Here is a 24,957-nt window from a genome sequence, read left to right on the forward strand (position 1 = left end):
GTGTGGTGCTTCCAATCAAATTAGCACTGTACAAATGGTTTAAAAGTAATGAAAAGATACTACGGAGTACAGCATGCTAAGGTTTCCGTGTTTTTTAAGACTTTTTGTGCTTTGATTACAGCATGTATTTGTCAGAGTGGCTATGCGAGGGAAAACAACCGATCACATCCACACTAATGATGATATGGATTTCGCCTCAGGCACACTCAGCCCGTCAAGTTTCGTCCTAAAGCACGTAAAAATGTAATTTTAATTTTTTTTTAATAATCAAGGTCTTTATACGCTATTCCGCCAGCAAGGGCCTCGTTACTTGAGCTTTAAGTTGATGTAGCGTGAAAAACGTGGTTATGATAAAACATGATCATTTGTAATGGTACTTAGGTACTTCAAGAAGGACCTTGACCTTGCTCGACACTACTTTAATCATAAAACACGAATCACCTGGGACTTCACGAACACTATTAAATACCACGATAGGCCTGTAAAACCTTTCAAAACTTTTAATTGAAAGACATTCTCTTGAGTATGAAACTATTCCAACGACACTGCCCCGAATGGTCATCTGTCTACCTATTTGCCATAGTATCACTGACGGCGTCATGTGTTACTAAAGATGTCGCACTGGCACCGTCGGTGCGATTATCCCCTTGACCATTCGTCACAAGCTCTCACTGAGAAGACTGTTAGAGTGAAAGTTTACTCCGGCAGTGATGCTGGTCCGTATTGGACAATCGATTCCCTCCACCGAGGTTGTCCATAACGAGTCACAGATACAGCAGACTGGGTTGGTGGAAGCGCTGGGAGTTGTGTGGCGGACGTGACAGTACGGCAGTGAGCGCGGCACCAGTTGCTGATGATGTTGTTGTCGCGGCACCAGTTGCTGATGATGTTCTTGTCACTTGGCTAACACAAAACACTGAACACTCCCAGGGTAAGTTATATTTACTTTTCAATTTAAGTTTTTCATAATTATCCGATTGACATTTATTCAAATATTATACCAATTCCATAGTTTATATACTAGTATTTAAGCATATATGGGCATATTTTTCAAATTGTCCTGCTAGCGTTATTTGAGAGCATTGGCATTCATAGTAGAGTCGAAGGTTATGAAATGGTCATATTGTTACACCTGTAAAACAATCATTGGTACTAATGATCAAACGGTTCAGCTTTGTTTGACATTTACGTTACAGAATCAACAAAACCGTTTCAATATAGATAAGAATTCACGACTAAAAGCCTGGTACATTGCACGATTGCTACTGTATCACAAGCAATTATTTTATGAACATTGTCGAAACTGGTGGGAACACCTCTTATGTTTATTTTATGCTCTATGATAGAGGAACTATATATCTAGGAACCATTTTAACTATTTGGTGTAGAAGTACTTTCAACGTATCAAACTATCTGGATTAATAGAACGTGACTGTGAACTTTGCGGAGCCGTAGATTCTGTCGACAAGTAGTCACCGTGTCCTTGAATTGTGTGAGTGAACTGATCGTCTCTACATCCATTACGTAATATTTCTCAATATTTCTTAATATTTCGTCCTCATATCATACGGAGTATCAACATCTGATCGACCGTAGCCCGATACAGCGTGCCGAGGTTCTCAATTCGTAAAATACGGATTGTTGATATATGTCGATATATGTTCCAGTACAGATTCTTTAGGGAGTCTACATTCGAGACATAGGAAGTATCCACATATGAAAGACCTTAGTGCCGATACAGACTTTTCTGAGTCTGAGTTCGAGATATACGGGGTATTGATATATCATCCACCATTGTGCCGATAAAGATTCTTCTTGCAGTTAGTGAGTTCGAGAGATACGGAGTGTCAATATGTCATCCATCATTGTGCCAATAAAGAATCTTCTTGCAGTTAGTGAGTTCGAGACATACGGAGTGTCGACATATGACAGACTTTTGGCCGATATATGCCGATTGTTTGGATTTAGCTGCCACTATGCATGGTTGCCTGTAAAGTGCGATATACGCTAGGACACGTGGTGGCCGATACGGTATGACACGTGGTGGCCGATACGGTATGACACCTGGTGGTCGATTCTATCTGCATCATGACACATGACACCCTTGCAGATACGTTTGTCATGACACACAGGCCAAGACACATCATGTGTCATAACACAAGGCGGGAGATACCAAATGTCATGGTACATGATATATTTGCTGATACGCGTCCTGATACATGATTGAAGATACAGGGTTGGCAGCTTGTACTGTTGGATGTAATATGTCCTCATATTCAATCCGCCGAAATATATTGCTGGAATATTTCTAAAACTGGCATAAACCCATACTCACTCACTCACCGTATATTCACATAATGGTCCTCCAGCTACGGGGGTTCGGAACATCAGCAGTGTGGAGTTACTACTGTGTCTCAGCGGACTTATTTGTTTTAATTGACAACGTGGATAGTCACTGAAAGACATCCCCACCTTAGCTGTATGACGTTAAACTGACGACGTTACTCCCTCAGGTGCTGATACGAGATATAGGTGGTGATATCACATCATCTCGTCACTGGTCAAAGTGGAAGGTCACATGCCACCGCTAATGGTAACATCATGTGATTGCTAGAAACGACCCCTTGACATTCGTTAAAAACACTTTACACTTGACAAGCAGCAAGTGACTGACCTATGTTTCCAGACATTATCTGCCAATCTATGTGTTTAGTTCCCCTGGCTGTGCTATACGTTTTAAGTGTATGATCACTTATTTGAAAAAGGTAGTAAACTTGATGTTTATAAGTAGTCTTACGCTGACACTTGACTGACATTGATTTTTTTAAACATGTTTATGCATTTGATAACATTCCTACAGGTTAGGAGGGGTAGCCTTGTGGTTAAAGCTCACGCCGAAGACCTGGGTTCGATTCCCCACATGGTTACAATGTGAAGCCTATTTCTGGTGTCCACCGCCGTGATAGTGCTGGAATAGGGCTAAAGGCGGCGTAAAACTAACCTGACTCACTCACTCTTACTGGTTAGGAATGTGCACCTCCTGGTGTAATCAAAGTACGTGTATATTGAAGTTAGTGCTTAAAGTTGGGGTAGGCTCGGTTGCAAGCGGGAGTGCGTTGCAAGCATTTTGTTATAAATAAGTACTAACATCATACAAAAACAATTTGAATTATAAGCACGCAGATGTAATGGTTGCTGTCGAGTGTAGCTGAAACTGATAATTATTTTCATTCGTGACCGCAAGCAAATGTTGTTTTTGTTGTTGTTGTTTGTTTTTGTTATTGTTTTTGTTTTTGGGGTTTTTTGGGGGTTGTGGAAGAAATTAAACGTAATCTTGTTTCTGTGTTGTTCATAGTGGTAAAGGTCGCTTATTATATTTAATTGGTGACAACACTGAGATTCCATGGGTTTCGTGATACACACAAAACGGCTTTTATTTACATTTAGACATTGTATTGTCAAATGTATCTTGTTTCTGACCTTATGTGTGTAACTTTGAACTGAAACTGACAATGTCGGTCATGGGAGGTCGCGGCAGCTGTCGCAAATGATTGTGATGTCGCAGATGATGGAGATGTCACACCTTGTATAGGTACCGGTCAGAGATGAATGGTCCGTGTAACATCTGTAGTTTACAGGACACCTCGTGATTCTTTAGTAAAGGGGGCGTGTCAAATGGTAGGTTTGGGGAAAAGATGTTGAAATACAGATACGCTTTGTGTTTGTGTGAAATAATGTGATATTCTTGGGGATAAGGTGTTGAAACGAATTCGGCTTTGGTTTATGACTTGCAATTTGGAGTTCCTATGCAATATTCATTCTGTCTGCTAGATGTATCGTGTTGTAAGAAGGCATCTGCATTGGAAACAAAATGTATTATTTACATGGCCATAATGCTCCCTTAAAACCTGGCCTCTCTGTACAGTGTTCATGTAAACAGATAAATCTGAAGATTTCAAATGATGGGCATGCAGATTTACGTGGGAGTAATTATTGGCTAAAGCTAATGTTTGAGAAGACCCCTAGCGATGTGGTTAATGCACGTTCACCACATTGCCACATTAGCATAAATAATTGACGTTAGAGCACATCTGAACCTAATTAACGAGATGCAGTTTCAATCGTTTAATTGGACATTTTCCGAGAGATCTGACCAAGTAGACAAATAACAGTACAAGCATTTCTCATAACATGAACTGGAGTTCACTTCAACCTTGCTCTTCCCTGATGTCACTGTGAAAACCCTGGGCACGATCGCTCGTCTAAACACTTCCAGTCAGCTTATGTATTCAGGGTCAGTAACAATATCATGGTCATCAAATCCGCGTAGTGACTATCATCAAGCTGTGCCCCATGCTCTGAACGCAGATCCCAAATCCTACTTATATTATCACTAAAACTTAATTTGGTGCTGAATAAACAGCTCATACAGGTCATCTGCATTTGTTCATATTTCGGTGGTTGTTGCCTTCGGTGCATTATAAACACGGGACTTGGGCGTCCAAGTGCAGAGCCATAACTGCATCCCAGTGAATGCTGGTTGTAGTGATGACGAGGCGTGATAGGGGTCCTAACGCTTGGTTGTGTTCTACTATCTTATGCTAAAGTGCACTATTTATATCTGTGATAGTCTAGTTGTTTTACTGTTCTTCGTTGACAGGGGTTTACAATTTACTTTAATTGTTATGAATCTATAACTTGATTTAGTCACGATATGGCTGAAATATTGCCGATGTGACTTTACATCTTAACTCACTCACTCACTCACTAAAGTGCACTGCGTGGTGTCGCGCTGTTGCCCCCATACTACTGTAGCTATGGTGATAGCACTAGTAGTCTACATCCTCAGTATGAGAGGGGAGGGCCGCCGCAATTCGTCCTGCAGAGTTCTGCCGTTTCGTCCTAGATTAACGCTTAGAATATGAATATATATAACTTTGAAAATGACAAATAATACCTTTTTATTGAAACTGAGCGACAGTGAGATGAGGGATTCAGAGACAAATACATCTGCATTGGGGCTCCTCGTACTCGGGGGTGATTATCAGTTAAAAGACTCTGAACCTGAGGAAACCTGGACTTGCTTCATTAAGTGCTTTAGCATTGCAGGGAGGGCTGGCCAGAAGGGAAAATAATGTCTTTCGGCGACAGTGAGACAGACTAGTTTCTTTCCTGGGGCATGCCATGTGTATGATAATTACTGTCAACCCAGTGCAGGCTGATTACTGTGGAAAAGGGGAGTGGTATGGTTTGTGTTGGCTGATACCACCAGTTAAAGCGTTCGCTCGTCACACCGAAGGCAATTCCCCACATGGGTACAATGTGTGAGGCCCATTTCTGGTGTCCCCCGCCGTGGTATTGCTGGAATAGTGCTAAAGCGGCATAAACCCATACTCACTCACTCACTCACTCACTCAGTTGTGTACATCCGCTGTCGAGGATAGGGCTCGTCGTCGAAAGGGTCCCAATTCGCTGTGCACAGTTGGTTCATTTTCGCCACTATCGGGGGTCACTACGATCATGTGTCTAGGTGTATCGGAGAGCGTAACGGCTTACATGTCACCATCATTCCGTGCTTTCCTCCCGTTACGATATCACTGATATGCTGTTCAAAGCGACATTAAACTCACTCACTCACCCAATTGAGGGTGAGACTACTTTCTGTCGAGGACCGGATTTGGGCGGATTAGACTCCTATTGTTTACAGACGGTATTAACGATGCTGTATATGCCTGTTGTTGGTGTTGTCTTGTGATTGAAGAAGCCAGGTTCGCGATAAGCTCGAGGCAACATTGGCAGAGATCTTCTCCAGATTTGTTTACGTTGGCGCACACATTTGATATTTATCGCATACAAGAATATTTCAATATTGGATATTGGATATAAGGAACATTAACGATCACTTAAAGTCTACCGGCCTTTTGACTTTTGAAAGGGGATATTGCAGAATCCATTACATGTACGACAAGTTAATCAACCTAAAGAAAGAATTATCAGCATCAGTTGCGAAATCAAGAATGCTTGTCGCCATGTAACTGAAATGCTGTTTAAAGAGACAGCGGCAGCTATCTGGTGTAGTGCTGTCTGGAGTATTTTGGACGAGATTTGTGACACTAATAACAACGCTTTCTTCAGTTTTGAATGGTTTTAACAAAACACAGCTCCGCCGCACCGACACGCTGTATATCCAGGTAAATGAGTGTTGGGTTTAACGTCACCTTGAACAGCATTCAAGTCAAAACATTGATTACACAACAGTCTCGTTTCCTGTTGACTGGGTTCCGTCCTATTGCGCAACTTAGTACAATAACCAGTCCAGAATGTTGAGACCAATTCATTCAACTGGATACATAAATATTAATCAGTATTATTTGATACATTTAACCACTAGCGTGCTCTGTCGTACATCGTGCTCTGACAAACGGAAATCTGAAAATCATGGAAATCTCAAAACGAGGCTCTGCCGCTAGAACATTTTGGCGGTCTGGTACGGACTTGATATTATATCAATCACATTGTGCGTTACACAAATACACTGAATAAGCGCAAAGAATACATAACAGGTGTAACCAGTGATCCAGATGAATCGTGAATCATGTTACGACCTCATCAAACATGGGCAGTCTGTGACGTCTTAGTTAAGGTCATGCTGCCTACACCTCGCCATAAATATAGAAATACGATGTTATTAAAGTTTAAAATTAACTTGTAAATACCATTGTCTTATGAAACAAGGAAGTGGAATTCAGTGTAACCATAGTTGTTTGTAGTGTCTCTTTTCACTTTCACACCAGAAAATTCGGATCGGCTGAAAAGTAGATCATTGGCTGAATAGGTTAATGAGTCCCGGTATATCACGTTTGTCTGTTTAATGTGAGACCAAAGTCCCAAGGCCGTGGACCTTGTAGACAGCAACATCACTGCCGACTATAACGGATCAAGTCTGATACTAAATTGTGTTGGTATTACTGGGGTACAATGTCAAGCAGTAAACTAGTCTAGTCACTCAATCCCTTCAATCGGGATCGTCAAGACAGTATTACAGAACTTGGGTTACAGCCGACACATGATGACATTTGTCATGTCATTGCAACAAAACGTAATATTAGATTCCACTTTGATTTGAATACGTTTATCCATGAAATTTCATATTTGTTTAAATCACTTTTATCACAAACGTCGTTTTATTATCTAGATTTTAATACTGTCCTTTTGTGATTAATAATTCGATCACACATATCAACTCTACAATGCCTTATACGAAGGATTATCGTCATTACAATAACAAGGTTTTTTTTGTCGATACAAACACCTGCTTATATGATAATGGACCGGAAGGTACTTAAGGCAAACGGAAAGGAGTTGTGAAAAAGCCCTTTACATGGAAGTGTGCAGGCTGCGGATGATTCATTACAAGCTGTTTGTCGGTCGGTGCTCGTTAGCAGTATCGTTCCATGTAATGGAAACTCTGTTTATATGGCACAACCGGATGATATAGAGCGAGTGAGTTTGATAGTATTCCAGTTATATGATGGCGTGTGGGCTTGGTGTGGGAAGAAAGTCTGATCTGTGCAGTTCCTGGACGTTATCACTTTGGTGAAAGGGGGCGGTGGACTAGCCTAGTGGTTTAAGCCTTCTCTCGTCACGCCGAAGACCAGGGTTCGATTCCACTCATGATTAGAATGTGTCAAGCCCATTTCTGGTTTCTCCGCCGTGATATTGTGGAATACTGCTAAAATTGGCTTAAAACCATACTCACTCACATTGGTGAAAGACACGCCTGCTGACAAACCTTTAGATATGCAGTCAGTGTCAACAAGCATTCCCACCCACAATCACGGGTTTCCGGTACGCTCGAGGGATGCAACTCTGCACAGCGATTTACTAAGATAAGAGTGTCTGTCTTTTCAGGCAGGGATTAGCTGGAGCTTTTAAACTGGTGGTGACAACGTTTAGGTTGACCGGTGAATCAGTTCAGATTGTAGACGAGAAATCCCAGGAGTAATCTGTGGTCAGTTACAAATACTGTTAATAAGGACTAATAAGTTGAACGGAGATCCCAACTCTACAGGTCACGTCCAGACAGACAGAGAGACGGATGGAGCGGACGGACGGACGGACGGGCGAGCAGGCAGGCAGGCGGGCGGGCAGGCAGATACCTCGACCAAGGGAATAGTTGAGAAGGGAAAGGTTGTATTGTAGTGATATACAATGGCATCATTACACTGGCAGTTACAGGCGTAAATACAATATGTACATCATTCACTTAACGGTGTGCAACTCAACATTGTAGAGAAGTGAAGACGCCTGTGACTGCACCTTAACATTTGAACAAAACCCTAATATTTGACAGACCTGAATCCGTTGTGCAAGGCGTGAATCAATTTTGCCAAGAGAAGCAATTAACCGAGCCGTGTGTCCATTTAGTAGTAGCAATGAATGGAGAATGTAGACTTGACTCTCACAAACCCACACATGTTATTTCATTCGAGGGAACTATTGACGTTACATTTCCAGATATATCCAGTATTTCCTCTCTAAATATATGATGAAACTGTCTATGAACCATCGATGGTGTGGTTATCTGTTAACAACCCTTTAGCTTGTGTCAAGTTTGCTGCACAGTTGTATATAACAGCAGATCAGAGTGGCACACCACGTTTGGTGAAACCCATGCAATCTTGGTTCTCAGTACCCACGACAAAAACGAATAATTGCATGACTGCCTTTGTTTGACTACCCCTGACTAATGGTAACAAAAAATGGGGTCCGTGTGCAAGTCGACACCAACGACGACACTTTGTTATTACTACGTCGGCTACTCTAACTTGATAAACACCGTGAACAACTGCAGCAATAGGTCCGTAGTCGGTAACACTGGGACTTCGCCACGAGTGATGGCGCGCGTACAGTGCCTTGTGATTGCCGTCAGATAAACAGAGACCGGTAATCAGGCAGGTCGGATAACACGGAAATAATCACAAGTCTAGTACCCTGCTTGTCTCGGCTAAATTACACTGTCAGCTTCACTCAGTTTGTTTCTGTGCTGATTCCTTGATGCAAATCTAATTAATGTTTATACAGACCATTTGCAATAACACGGTTGTGTAGATGGCCATTACTGTTTGTAGACAAACTTCTAAATGACGAGTCTATAGACAATGGAGAGCTGCAAACAGGCATGGTGGCGTGATACATTATTTATACCACACCGAAAACAGATATGGCTTCATAGCATTGCAATGGCCTTGTATTCCCCTTAACACAATCATGGATGGCACCAGATGTTTGCAAAGTATGAAACACTCAAACCTTGTATTTGATCTGAGGTGAGGCCGGAAATTAACATGTCGGAAAGTCCACCCCGGCGCACATTCACCCTCACACCCATCGTCTATACCCACAGCACAGCCTACAATTCAGCTCAATTACATGGTCAGCAGGCACAACTGGACTATCTACTGTGTCGATAGTGATTTTGTAAATTACTCCCACTCGTACCTCTCCGTGCCTCGTGCCAAGTATATTCGGACACTTGACGTCATATCCATAGACTTACATGTTATTTCAGTGTGGCATAAATAATTTTCATGAAGTGAGTTTAGCATAGATCTTTGTAGAATTTGACAGGCAAATTTGAAATCATCTCTGCTCTGCGCACATAATTTCAGTTCAATTTTCCGACCACTATTTAACTAATGACATCACATTTATCAACTTACGTATAGTTCCACAATGCACAATCCCATAGGCCGCCATGTTAAAAGTGTTCACGGCACTGTACATATGTTGATTAAATTGTTGCCATTCGATAAATATGCAACGGATAATTAAACAGTAAATTATGTGATTGTAGGTAAGATGATTCCTCACAAATGTGCAAAATTTGACTTGGATCATGAATACGAAAATTAAATTCATGAAAATTATTTATTCTACACTAAATTAACATGTAAGTCTATGGAAGTTTCGTCAAGTGTCCGAATATAACTGGCACGGATTATAACCCGCAGAATGGTGAGATTTAATAACCCTCTCTCGATGATGATGACGTCTTTTCTCGCTCGTCCTCTACACTTGATCAAGAAATCACACAAAAATCGGAAGAAATCACACAAAGATCGAATTACCAAAGGTAATTTAGGTGGTGTTTTTTTCTGAATTTTGAAAATCCGCAGATAATAGTTAAATTATTCATGGTTCATGGGAGTTATTTGAACCTGGAGTAGTCCTCGCATGACGCGGCTTAATAACAGCGATCCAGATTCGAATTATCAATTTCTCGTCTGAACGCTACCGTTTCTATACCCACAATCGAGTCTAAATTTCAACTCATTTACATGTTCAGCGGGCACAACTCACTCCCGCTCCTTCTCCTGCTCCCACTCCCACTCCCTCTCCCACTCCCGCTCCCGCTCTCCCCCCTTCTGTCTTTTTAACAGACCCGAATCCTACATGTAATTATGACCCTCAGAATAGCGAGGCTAAACTTAATCAAATCTAAGTCTCTCTCTCTCTCTCTCTCTCTCTCTCTCTCTCTCTCTCTCTCTCTCTCTCTCTCTCTCTCTCTCTCTCTCTCTCTCTCTCTCTCTCTCTCTCTCTCTCTCTCTCTCTCTCTCTCTCTCTCTCTCTCTCTCTCTCTCTCTCTCTCTCTCTCTCTCAACAACAATGCCAGCAGTTTTAAAAGGTATGCGCTTGCGAAACCCACTTAAAAATGTATTAAGTAATGATTGAAACAAAGCCCCATGGTTCTGGCAAAGATTGGTTCAAGTGTACATACACGATATGTGATGAACTGGAGTCCTAAATGTCATTACTGGGCCGAAAATACATTCCTCGATCCTCATCTCCAAATCTGAAACAAACCATTAATTGTCCAGAAGCGGTGCATGTGACAAGAGTCGGAAATAAATCACCTTTAGTATTGGAAGCAAGTTTATCACGAACGCGGTCCCGATTTTTTTGCTGTAGTCGAAGTGTATCTTCGATATAGCTGCAGTTTTGTTCTGCATTCCACTCTCTATCGGATGACATGCTAGAAACGGTGTGGAATATTGCCCCAGAATAAATACTACATTCAATGTGTAGCCAGCGTGGACGTCGAGACTGTCTCTGTGGTTAGTAACTTGGTTGTGGCGGTCAGAATGATAGGTATTGTGGACATAAGTATGGTGAGAGCCCCTTAAAGACGCTACAGTTGGTACCAGCAGTCACCCTGCATCACACGCCTCTACATCTTCGATGTCCACCGCCGTGATAGTGCTGGAATAGGGCTAAAGGCGGCGTAAAACTAACCTGACTCACTCACTCTTACTGGTTAGGAATGTGCACCTCCTGGTGTAATCAAAGTACGTGTATATTGAAGTTAGTGCTTAAAGTTGGGGTAGGCTCGGTTGCAAGCGGGAGTGCGTTGCAAGCATTTTGTTATAAATAAGTACTAACATCATACAAAAACAATTTGAATTATAAGCACGCAGATGTAATGGTTGCTGTCGAGTGTCGAGTGTAGCTGAAACTGATAATTATTTTCATTCGTGACCGCAAGCAAATGTTGTTTTTGTTGTTGTTGTTTGTTTTTGTTATTGTTTTTGTTTTTGGGTTTTTTGGGGGGGTTGTGGAAGAAATTAAACGTAATCTTGTTTCTGTGTTGTTCATAGTGGTAAAGGTCGCTTATTATATTTAATTGGTGACAACACTGAGATTCCATGGGTTTCGTGATACACACAAAACGGCTTTTATTTACATTTAGACATTGTATTGTCAAATGTATCTTGTTTCTGACCATATGTGTGTAACTTTGAACTGAAACTGACAATGTCGGTCACGGGAGGTCGCGGCAGCTGTCGCAAATGATGGTGATGTCGCAGATGATGGAGATGTCACACCTTGTATAGGTACCGGTCAGAGATGAATGGTCCGTGTAACATCTGTAGTTTACAGGACACCTCGTGATTCTTTAGTAAAGGGGGCGTGTCAAATGGTAGGTTTGGGGAAAAGATGTTGAAATACAGATACGTTTTGTGTTTGTGTGAAATAATGTGATATTCTTGGGGATAAGGTGTTGAAACGAATTCGGCTTTGGTTTATGACTTGCAATTTGGAGTTCCTATGCAATATTCATTCTGTCTGCTAGATGTATCGTGTTGTAAGAAGGCATCTGCATTGGAAACAAAATGTATTATTTACATGGCCATAATGCTCCTTAAAACCTGGCCTCTCTGTACAGTGTTCATGTAAACAGATAAATCTGAAGATTTCAAATGATGGGCATGCAGATTTACGTGGGAGTAATTATTGGCTAAAGCTAATGTTTGAGAAGACCCCTAGCAATGTGGTTAATGCACGTTCACCACATTGCCACATTAGCATAAATAATTGACGTTAGAGCACATCTGAACCTAATTAACGAGATGCAGTTTCAATCGTTTAATTGGACATTTTCCGAGAGATCTGACCAAGTAGACAAATAACAGTACAAGCATTTCTCATAACATGAACTGGAGTTCACTTCAACCTTGCTCTTCCCTGATGTCACTGTGAAAACCCTGGGCACGATCGCTCGTCTAAACACTTCCAGTCAGCTTATGTATTCAGGGTCAGTAACAATATCATGGTCATCAAATCCGCGTAGTGACTATCATCAAGCTGTGCCCCATGCTCTGAACGCAGATCCCAAATCCTACTTATATTATCACTAAAACTTAATTTGGTGCTGAATAAACAGCTCATACAGGTCATCTGCATTTGTTCATATTTCGGTGGTTGTTGCCTTCGATGCATTATAAACACGGGACTTGGGCGTCCAAGTGCAGAGCCATAACTGCATCCCAGTGAATGCTGGTTGTAGTGATGACGAGGCGTGATAGGGGTCCTAACGCTTGGTTGTGTTCTACTATCTTATGCTAAAGTGCACTATTTATATCTGTGATAGTCTAGTTGTTTTACTGTTCTTCGTTGACAGGGGTTTACAATTTACTTTAATTGTTATGAATCTATAACTTGATTTAGTCACGATATGGCTGAAATATATTGCCGATGTGACTTTACATCTTAACTCACTCACTCACTCACTAAAGTGCACTGCGTGGTGTCGCGCTGTTGCCCCCATACTACTGTAGCTATGGTGATAGCACTAGTAGTCTACATCCTCAGTATGAGAGGGGAGGGCCGCCGCAATTCGTCCTGCAGAGTTCTGCCGTTTCGTCCTAGATTAACGCTTAGAATATGAATATATATAACTTTGAAAATGACAAATAATACCTTTTTATTGAAACTGAGCGACAGTGAGATGAGGGATTCAGAGACAAATACATCTGCATTGGGGCTCCTCGTACTCGGGGGTGATTATCAGTTAAAAGACTCTGAACCTGAGGAAACCTGGACTTGCTTCATTAAGTGCTTTAGCATTGCAGGGAGGGCTGGCCAGAAGGGAAAATAATGTCTTTCGGCGACAGTGAGACAGACTAGTTTCTTTCCTGGGGCATGCCATGTATGATAATTACTGTCAACCCAGTGCAGGCTGATTACTGTGGAAAAGGGGAGTGGTATGGTTTGTGTTGGCTGATACCACCAGTTAAAGCGTTCGCTCGTCACACCGAAGGCAATTCCCCACATGGGTACAATGTGTGAGGCCCATTTCTGGTGTCCCCCGCCGTGATATTGCTGGAATAGTGCTAAAGCGGCATAAACCCATACTCACTCACTCACTCACTCACTCACTCAGTTGTGTACATCCGCTGTCGAGGATAGGGCTCGTCGTCGAAAGGGTCCCAATTCGCTGTGCACAGTTGGTTCATTTTCGCCACGATCGGGGGTCACTACGATCATGTGTCTAGGTGTATCGGAGATCTTAACGTCTTACATGTCACATCATTCCTTTCTTTCCTCCCGCTGCGATATCACTGATATGCTGTTCAAAGCGACATTAAACTCACTCACTCACCCAATCCTTGAATTGAGGGTGAGACTACTTTCTGTCGAAGACCGGATTTGGGCGGATTAGACTCCTATCGTTTACAGACGGTATTAACGATGCTGTATATGCCTGTTGTTGGTGTTGTCTTGTGATTGAAGAAGCCAGGTTCGCGATAAGCTCGAGGCAACATTGGCAGAGATCTTCTCCAGATTTGTCTACGTTGGCGCACACATTTGATATTTATCGCATACAAGAATATTTCAATATTGGATATTGGATATAAGGAACATTAACGATCACTTAAAGTCTACCGGCCTTTGACTTTTGAAAGGGGATATTGCAGAATCCATTACATGTACGACAAGTTAATCAACCTAAAGAAAGAATTATCAGCATCAGTTGCGAAATCAAGAATGCTTGTCGCCATGTAACTGAAATGCTGTTTAAAGAGACAGCGGCAGCCATCTGGTGTATTGTTGTCTGGAGTATTTTGGACGAGATTTGTGACACTAATAACAACGCTTTCTTCAGTTTTGAATGGTTTTAACAAAACACAGCTCCGCCGCACCGACACGCTGTATATCCAGGTAAATGAGTGTTGGGTTTAACGTCACCTTGAACAGCATTCAAGTCAAAACATTGATTACACAACAGTCTCGTTTCCTGTTGACTGGGTTCCGTCCTATTGCGCAACTTAGTACAATAACCAGTCCAGAATTTTGAGACCAATTCATTCAACTGGATACATAAATATTAATCAGTATTATTTGATACATCTAACCACTAGCGTGCTCTGTCGTACATCGTGCTCTGACTAACGGAAATCTGAAAATCATGGAAATCTCAAAACGAGGCTCTGCCGCTAGAAAATTTTGGCGGTCTGGTACGGACTTGATATTATATCAATCACATTGTGCGTTACACAAATACACTGAATAAGAGGTGTAACCAGTGATCCAGATGAATCGTGAATCATGTTACGACCTCATCAAACATGGGCAGTCTGTGACGTCTTAGTTAAGGTCATGCTGCCTACACCTCGCCATAAAATATAGAAATACAATGTTATTAAAGTTTAAAATTAACTTGTAAATACCATTGTCTTATGAAACAAGGAAGTGGAATTCAGTGTAACCATAGTTGTTTGTAGTGTCTCTTTTCACTTTCACACCAGAAAATTCGGATCGGCTGAAAAGTAGGTCATTGTCTGAATAGGTTAATGAGTCCCGGTATATCACGTTTGTCTGTTTAATGTGAGACCAAAGTCCCAAGGCCGCGGACCTTGTAGACAGCAACATCACTGCCGACTATAACGGATCAAGTCTGATACTAAATTGTGTTGGTATTACTGGGGTACAATGTCAAGCAGTAAACTAGTCTAGTCACTCAATCCCTTCAATCGGGATCGTCAAGACAGTATTACAGAACTTGGGTTACAGCCGACACATGATGACATTTGTCATGTCATTGCAACAAGACGTAATATTAGATTCCACTTTGATTTGAATACGTTTATCCATGAAATTTCATATTTGTTTAAATCGCTTTTATCACAAACGTCGTTTTATTATCTAGATTTTAATACTGTCCTTTTGTGATTAATAATTCGATCACACATATCAACTCTACAATGCCTTATACGAAGGATTATCGCCATTACAATAACAAGGTTTTATTTGTCGATACAAACACCTGCTTATATGATAATGGACCGGAAGGTACTTAAGGCAAACGGAAAGGAGTTGTGAAAAAGCCCTTTACATGGAAGTGTGCAGGCTGCGGATGATTCATTACAAGCTGTTTGTCGGTCGGTGCTCGTTAGCAGTATCGTTCCATGTAATGGAAACTCTGTTTATATGGCACAACCGGATGATATAGAGCGAGTGAGTGAGTTTGATAGTATTCCAGTTATATGACGGCGTGTGGGCTTGATGTGGGAAGAAAGTCTGATCTGTGCAGTTCCTGGACGTTATCAGTTTGGTGAAAGGGGGCGGTGGACTAGCCTAGTGGTTTAAGCGTTCTCTCGTCACGCCGAAGACCCGGGTTCGATTCCACTCATGGTTAGAATGTGTGAAGCCCATTTCTGGTTTCTCCGCCGTGATATTGTGGAATACTGCTAAAATTGGCGTAAAACCATACTCACTCACATTGGTGAAAGACACAGCCTGCTGACAAACCTTTAGATATGCAGTCAGTGTCAACCAGCATTCCCACCCACAATCACGGGTTTCCGGTACGCTCGAGGGATGCAACTCTGCACAGCGATTTACTAAGATAAGAGTGTCTGTCTTTTCAGGCAGGGATTAGCTGGAGCTTTTAAACTGGTGGTGACAACGTTTAGGTTGACCGGTGAATCAGTTCAGATTGTAGACGAGAAATCCCAGGAGTAATCTGTGGTCAGTTACAAATACTGTTAATAAGGACTAATAAGTTGAACGGAGATCCCAACTCTACAGGTCACGTCCAGACAGACAGACAGACAGACAGACGGATGGAGCGGACGGACGGACGGACGGACGGGCGAGCAGGCAGGCAGGCGGGCAGGCAGATACCTCGACCAAGGGAATAGTTGAGAAGGGAAAGGTTGTATTGTAGTGATATACAATGGCATCATTACACTGGCAGTTACAGGCGTAAATACAATATGTACATCATTCACTTAACGGTGTGCAACTCAACATTGTAGAGAAGTGAAGACGCATGTGACTGCACCTTAACATTTGAACTAGCAGAACATAACCCTAATATTTGACAGACCTGAATCCGTTGTTCAAGGCGTGAATCAATTTTGCCAAGAGAAGCAATTAACCGAGCTGTGTGTCCATTTAGTAGTAAAAATGAATGGAGAATGTAGACTTGACTCTCACAAACCCACATGTTATTTCATTCCGGGGAACTATTGACGTTACATTTCCAGATATATCCAGTATTTCCTCTCTAAATATATGATGAAACTGTCTATGAACCATCGATGGTGTGGTTATCTGTTAACAACCCTTTAGCTTGTGTCAAGTTTGCTGCACAGTTGTATATAACAGCAGTTCAGAGTGGCACACCACGTTTGGTGAAACCCATGCAATCTTGGTTCTCAGTACCCACGACAAAAACGAATAATTGCATGACTGCCTTTGTTTGACTACCCCTGACTAATGGTAACAAAAAATGGGGTCCGTGTGCAAGTCCGACACCAACGACGACACTTTGTTATTACTACGTCGGCTACTCTAACTTGATAAACACCGTGAACAACTGCAGCAATACGTCCGTAGTCGGTAACACTGGGACTTCGCCACGAGTGATGGCGCGCGTCCAGTGCCTTGTGATTGCCGTCAGATAAACAGAGACCGGTAATCAGGCAGGTCGGATAACACGGAAATAATCACAAGTCTAGTACCCCCGCTTGTCTCGGCTAAATTACACTGTCAGCTTCACTCAGTTTGTTTCTGTGCTGATTCCTTGATGCCAATCTAATTAATGTTTATACAGACCATTTGCAATAACACGGTTGTGTAGATGGCCATTACTGTTTGTAGACAAACTTCTAAATGACGAGTCTATAGACAATGGAGAGTTGCAAACATGCATGGTGGCGTGATACATTATTTATACCACACCGAAAACAGATATGGCTTCATAGCATTGCAATGGCCTTGTATTCCCCTTAACACAATCATGGATGGCACCAGATGTTTGCAAAGTATGAAACACTCAAACCTTGTATTTGATCTGAGGTGAGGCCGGAAATTAATATGTCGGAAAGTCCACCCCGGCGCACATTCACCCGCACACCCATCGTCTATACCCTCAACACAGCCTACAATTCAGCTCAATTACATGGTCAGCAGGCACAACTGGACTATCTACTGTGTCGATAGTGATTTTGTAAATTACTCCCACTCGTACCTCGTGCCAAGTATATTCGGACACTTGACGTCATTTCCATAGACTTACATGTTATTTCAGTGTAGCATAAATAATTTTCATGAAGTGAGGTTAGCATAGATCTTTGTAAAATCAAAGGCAAATTTGAAATCATCTCTGCTCTGCGCACATAATTTCAGTTCAATTTTCCGACCACTATTTAACTAATGACATCACATTTATCAACTTACGTATAGTTCCACAATGCACAATCCCATAGGCCGCAATGTTAAAGGAGTTCACGGCACTGTACATATGTTGATTAAATTGTTGCCATTCGATAAATATGCAACGGATAATTAAACAGTAAATTATGTGATTGTAGGTAAGATGATTCCTCACAAATGTGCAAAATTTGACTTGGATCATGAATGTGAAAATTAAATTCATGAAAATTATTTATTCTACACTAAATTAACATGTAAGTCTATGGAAGTCTCGTCAAGTGTCCGAATATAACTGGCACGGATAATAACCCGCAGAATGGTGAGATTTAATAACCCTCTCTCTTGATGATGACGTCTTTTCTCGCTCGTCCTCTACACTTGATCAAGAAATCACACAAAAATCGGAAGAAATCACACAAAGATCGAATTACCAAAGGTAATTTAGGTGGTGTTTTTTCTGAATATTGAAAATCCGCAGATAATAGTTAAATTATTCATGGTTCATGGGAGTTATTTGAACCTGGAGTAGTCCTCGCATGACGCGGCTTTATAACAGCGATCCAGATTCGAATTATCAATTTCTCGTCTGAACGCTACCGTTTCTATACCCACAATCGAGTCTAAATTTCAATTCATTTACATATTCAGCGGGCACAACTCACTCCCACTCCCACTCTCTCCCCTCCTGTCTTTTTAACAGACCCGACTCCTACATGTAATTATGACCCTCAGAATAGCGAGGCTAAACTTAATAAAATTCAAGTCTCTCTCTCTCTCTCTCTCTCTCTCTCTCTCTCTCTCTCTCTCTCTCTCTCTCTCTCTCTCTCTCTCTCTCTCTCTCTCTCTCTCTCTCTCTCTCTCTCTCTCTCTCTCTCTCTCAGCATTCTGCGATGTCAGCATACTGTCTAATTAGTCTGCATCAACGATGCCAGCAGTTTTAAAAAGTATGCGCTTGCGAAACCCACTTAAAAATGTATTAAGTAATGATTGAAACAACGCCCCATGGTTCTGGCAAAGATTGGTTCAAGTCTCCATACACGATATGTATTGAACTGGAGTCCTAAATGCCATTACTGGGCCGAAAATACATTCCTCGATCCTCATCTCCAAATCTGAAACCAACCATTTATTGTCCAGAAAGCGGTGGATGTGACAAGAGTCAGAAATAAATCACCTTTAGTATTGGAAGCAAGTTTGTCACGAACGCGGTCCCGAATTTGTTGCTACTGTTGCTGTAGTCGAAGTGTATCTTTGATGTAGCTGCAGTTTTGTTCTGCATTCCACTCTCTATCGGATGACGTGCTAGATACGGTGTGGAATATTGCCCCAGAATAATTACTACTTCAATGTGTAGCCAGCGTGGACGTCGAGGCTGCCTCTGTGGTTAGTAACTTGGTTGTGGCGGTCAGAATGATAGGTATTGTGGGCATAAGTATGGTGAGAGCCCCTTAAAGACGCTACAGTTGGTACCAGCAGTCACCCTGCATCACACGCCACTACATCTACGATCCCACCCCTCACCACATCATGTCGTGTAGTGACACCTCACGTTTTTCAAATGTACCGTTAATTCCCATCTCTTAAACCCAAATAAACTGGTCGAGCTCCCACTCAGCGAACAAATGGCCGTCCGTTATCGATGTTATGTCCTAGAAGGTGGATCTGAAAACAAAGGACCTCCCTCATATATACAGTACAACCAGAAATTATTGAGAATTTAAAGATTGTAATTTTTTAATTTTTTCACTCATTACTCACGTATTAAATGTGAATATAAGCAGAACATAACTCCAGATTCAAAGACAGGTGAACAGTTAGTATTTTGTCAAGTCACCATGGGCAGCAATGCAGGCTTCAATGCGGCGGGGCATACTACTGATCAAAGAAGTTAGAAAGTCGTGGTCCATGCTGTCCCAATATCGGACCACCTCTTCTTTCATTTCATCAATATTTCTCAGATTTTTCTTATTGACGCTTTCCTTCATAAGTCCCCAAACATTTTCGATTGTATTTAGGTCAGGGCTATAGGTTGGCCAATCTAATAATGTCATATTTTGGGTCCGAAACCAGGGCTGTGAATGATTTGAATGATGTTTTGGGTCGTTGTCCTGCTGGAAAATCAAAAAAATTCCATAGAACACGTGAGCCGATGGAAGTAAATGTCCCTTGAGAATATCTGTGTACCGCTCACTGTTCATATTCCCTTCAAATACACAGAGGGGCGTTGCCCCTAACACTGATATGCCACCCCACACGTTAAATTTGGGACTGTACTTTGGGCGCTGATACAAAGGATTTTCAGTTTGTTTGGTCCAGAATTTCAGTGTATTAGGAAACAGCCACACAGAACTTTCAACTGAGAAAATTACATTGTCCCAGTTAAAATTTCTATGCTGTAAGCACCAGTTCAACCTTCGCTCCTTTTGTTCAGGTTTCATGATCGGTGATGGAATTCCTCGACTTTTCTGCCAACCCATTGCATGCAGCTCAGTTCTATTTGTCTACTTACAGACAGCCACAGTTACTCTATCAATCATATCCAGCCTTAAGTTTTCTAAACTCCTTCGTTTGTTTTTAGAAACAAGAATACCAAGCCGCCTCCTGTCACCGACAGTCAATTTTCTGGGCCTACCTGCGCCTCCCTGGTGCTCAGTGCCATATCCATTTGCAATATTTTTCAAAACACGATAAACAGTGGACAAAGGGAGGCCTGTTCTACTTGAAATCACTTTAGCTGATCTGATGTCCTTGTTATAATACTCTAAAATCAACTTCCTCTTCTCTAAATCATCCATACTGAGGATCACTGAAAATGTCGTCTGCTAGCAGGTAAACAAAGGGGGATAACTCTTCACAAACTAATGAAAAAGGATTAACGGAGTTGTCTCTCTTGAATGAAACCAAGCACTTGATAGCTGGTCAAGGTTGTTTATACTAGAAATCCAATTAAACATATTCCTAAAATTCTCAATAATTCCTGGTCATACTATATAATGTATATCCAGAATCGATCCTGTGTCGTCAGCAATGCCAGCTAACACCTTTAGTACTGGGCTACCTAACTGCGTCAGTGGATGCTGAGACAAGATTTGTTTGTTGGTTTGAGGCAGCACAGCAATATTCCAGGTACATGACGGCGGTCTGTAAATAATCTTCCCCAGACCAGACAATCCAGCGATCAACAGCATGAGCATCGATCTGCGCAATTAGGATACGCTGACGTGCATCAACCACCCGATCCCGTTAGTCCCCTCTTGAACAAGACAACTGACAGGATGCTGTGTTTGGGACTGACAACTTTACATTTCCACTTACGTTCTAGGGACTAAGCCATCTGGCATGTATGTAATTTCTCTATAATTAATGTCCCCATTTCCGTGTTCCAATTCCCATCACCCTGATATGAGAAATGGTAGCACGGTACTTGTAATGTGCAACCGTGCTGTTTACCATATTCATTCAGCTGCGTGTCTGTACGCAGCAAATATACATAATCAGTCAACACAAATGTATTCCGTATTAATATAACAGCTTGTATAGCGACATGTTCATTTACCTGAATGAAATATTCCTGAATGTTACAGCAACTTATATCCGCATATCTTTCCCGACGTATCTGGCACAGTCAAACTGGAATCAACACGCTGCCTGTATAACCGATGTCACATGACGGGACACGTTCAAATAAGGTCGCTAGCTTTATCACCGGAAATGGCAGGGACTTATGGGATAATTCAGTTTTTACATCAACAATGGGTTCTATCGAAAGTGTAATTGTCTCTTCCGTATGTCCTGAAATAGTAATATTGAAAGCAATCGTTTGGCCGTGGAAAGACTTAACGTGGAGGCCGGTGTGCCGTTGTACAAAACAACCTTAGCGTTAAGACTACCTTAAGACTATGTTAAGGTATGGGAGTTATGGTCACCTTAGCTTTAAGTTCGCTTTGTACAACGGCACCCTGGAAGTTTAAGTCACTTTGAAATACAGCTTTTTTATTTTATATTTGTATTTTGACCACCAGCCCTACGGTTCAAGAAAATAAAACAAGCAGTAAACGAGGTAATGAACATCAAGGCCTGAGAATACTTTAGCACAGTGTACAAGTTAGGCTGAAAATAGATGGTCAATATTCTTGTCAATACATCAAAGAATCTTTGAAGTGGAGCCATGGGTCACTTCGCTGACTTTTTCATTGATCCAACAAACATTTCAAGAATTAACACGTTGTATGGGACACATCACCTTTGATTTTTCACTTTGAAAGGTAGTTCCGTTAAACCACTGAAGAACGATGAGGTAAACATGACGCACTTGATGATGCTCCGAGGGTCGTCCGCCGGTTGGTTACGGTCTGCTAAGTCCGGAATCTTCAAACTATTCCTAACATGTCCAGTGGCAACTGAAACGTGTTAAGTGCCCTATTGTTCTCACTGTAGCCATCTCCGTTCCGTCCCAACCACGACAATTATTTTGGTAGACTGAGCTCCTGTCTGCTAATACGAGGTATGCTTGATGCGCATACAGACATGGGAACCAGTTAACGATGGTAGCAAACATTTACGGTCACAAGCCTCGATTTATGTTACAACAATACTGTATTAATAGACAAGCGTCGATTTATATTGCAACAATACTGTTTCAATAGATGGCTTAGTTAAAAAGCCGTGTATTTCATATGGTACCTACCAATACACTGACCAGGGTAATACTGCTGCTGTTGCTGTCGTCGTCGTAGTCGTCGTCGTTGTTGTGGTGGTTGTTTTGTATGATTCTCCATCACCAAGTAAACTAAAATAAGACATTGTGACGTTGGAGATTTTTAGCAATCGCTAACCTGAAGGGGAACATTGCCCATTCATTCCAATCAACACAAAAATAACAGCTAAATTGACATGAAAGGTCAGACAAGTCTGTGAGTGATGTATAAAACATACCCCCCTTGGTTCCCAAGATCTCCTACGTAACACGGTGATATGATTATTGTTTTAAATTTCATGTTTCAATAGGATCGGCTTTAAAACAGAGCAATACTAACTCAATTTAATTGACAGATATTCTTTAAAGTCGATATCTTTCATGCTTGTTTCCAATTTAAACGAAATCATCCATCAGTGCCAGCTCACGTTCCTTTGTGCATGGGTTGATAATGTGCCACAGGGGAATAGTATACTTCCATAACGTTTTCCGTGTATGACAACCTGATGCATCAATCAGGAATCAAGTTCAGAAAATCTGAGGGGAGAAGTTTAATTGTGTGTTAAGAAAAGATCGGGGGAAAATCAACAAGCAGAAGTTCGCCGAGCTGGTGAGTGAGTGTTTGTCGAGTAGATGAGTGGGTGGTTGTTGTTTGTCGAGCTGGTGAGTGAGTGGTTGTTAGTCGCGCAGGTGATTGAGTGGATAGCTGTTAGTCGAGTTGGTGAGTGAGTGAGTGAGTAAATGTTGTTTGTCGAGTTGGTGAGTGGATAGGTGTTGTTTGTCGAACTATTGAGTGAGTGATTGTTGTTAGTCGATTAGGATCGCTACATGGCTGTAATATTGCCGATGCGGTGTAAAAGTTTAACTCACTCACTGACTAGTCGATTAGGTGAGTGACTGGATAGATGTTGCCGGGTTGATGAGTGGGTGATTGTTGTTAGTTGAGTTGGTGGGTGAGTGAATGGGTAGATGTTGTAAGTCGAGTTGGTGAGTGAGTGAATGGTTGTTGTTTGTCGAGTTGGTGAGTGAGTTGATAGATGTTAGTTGAGCTGGTGAGTAGGCAGATGTAGTTAGTCGAGCAGGTGAATGAATGGATGGTGTTTGTCGAGTTGGTGAGTGAGTGAGTGAGTAGATGTTGTTAGTCGACTTGGTGAGTGAGTGGTTGTTGTTAGTCGAGTTGTTGAGTGAGTGGTTGGTGTTTGTCGAGTTGGTGAGTGAGTGAGTGAGTGAGTAGATGTTGTTAGTCGAATTGGTGAATGAGTGGATGTTGTTAGTCGAGTTGTTGAGTGAGTGGTTGGTGTTTGTCGAGTTGGTGAGTGAGTGAGTGAGTAGATGCTGTTAGTCGAGTTGGTGAGTGAGTGGTTGTTGTTTGTCGAGTTGGTGAGTGAGTGGATAGATGTTAGTTGAGCTGGTGAGTAGGCAGATGTCGTTAATCGAGCAGGTGAATGAGTGGATGGTGTTTGTCGAGTTGGTGGGTGAGTGAGTGAGTGAGTAGATGTTGTTAGTCGAATTGGTGAGTGAGTGGTTGTTGTTAATCGAGTTGTTGAGTGAGTGGTTGGTGTTTGTCGAGTTGGTGAGTGAGTGAGTGAGTAGATGTTGTTAGTCGAATTGGTGAATGAGTGGATGTTGTTAGTCGAGTTGTTGAGTGAGTGGTTGGTGTTTGTCGAGTTGGTGAGTGAGTGAGTGAGTAGATGCTGTTAGTCGAGTTGGTGAGTGAGTGGTTGTTGTTTGTCGAGTTGGTGAGTGAGTGGATAGATGTTAGTTGAGCTGGTGAGTAGGTAGATGTAGTTAGTCGAGCAGGTGAATGAGTGGATGTTGTTAGTCGAGTTGGTGGGTGAGTGAGTGAGTGAGTAGATGTTGTTAGTCGAGCTGGTGAGTGAGTGGATGTTGTTAGTCGAGTTGGTGAATGAGTGGTTGGTGTTTGTCACGTTGGTGAGTGAGTGAGTGAGTAGATGTTGTTAGTCGAATTTGGCGAGTGAGTGGTTGTTGTTTGTCGAGTTGGTGAGTTAGTGGATAGATGTTAGTAGAGCTAGTGAGTAGACAGATGTAGTTAGTCGAACAGGTGAATGAGTGGATGTTGTTAGTCGAGTTGGTGGATGTTGTCGGACGAGCTGGTAAATGTTGTTCACATAGCGATGCACACATCACACCCTCCCGATATGTATCGTGAAGCAGGGTCGACTCCAGAGTCTCAACGGGATACCGTGAACTATCATAACATGCAACACGAATAAATAGCAAACCGAATGCTCACCTCA

General features: G+C 41.9%; 1 protein-coding gene across 1 annotated transcript in view; it reads left to right on the forward strand.

Moving 5' to 3' along the window:
• Window positions 1-797: 797 nt before the first annotated feature.
• Window positions 798-24,957, forward strand: part of LOC124274553 (QRFP-like peptide receptor) — a 73,271-nt gene continuing 49,111 nt past the window's right edge. Inside the window, exon 1 of the mRNA XM_046709915.1 lies at window positions 798-931. The gene's annotated coding sequence lies outside the window, so the exon portion shown is untranslated. The remainder of the gene's footprint in view (window positions 932-24,957) is intronic.

This window comes from Haliotis rubra, unplaced genomic scaffold (genome assembly GCF_003918875.1).
Source record: "Haliotis rubra isolate DU_JTF1 unplaced genomic scaffold, ASM391887v1 Scf192, whole genome shotgun sequence".
In the NCBI taxonomy this organism is placed as follows: Eukaryota; Metazoa; Mollusca; class Gastropoda; order Lepetellida; family Haliotidae; genus Haliotis; species Haliotis rubra.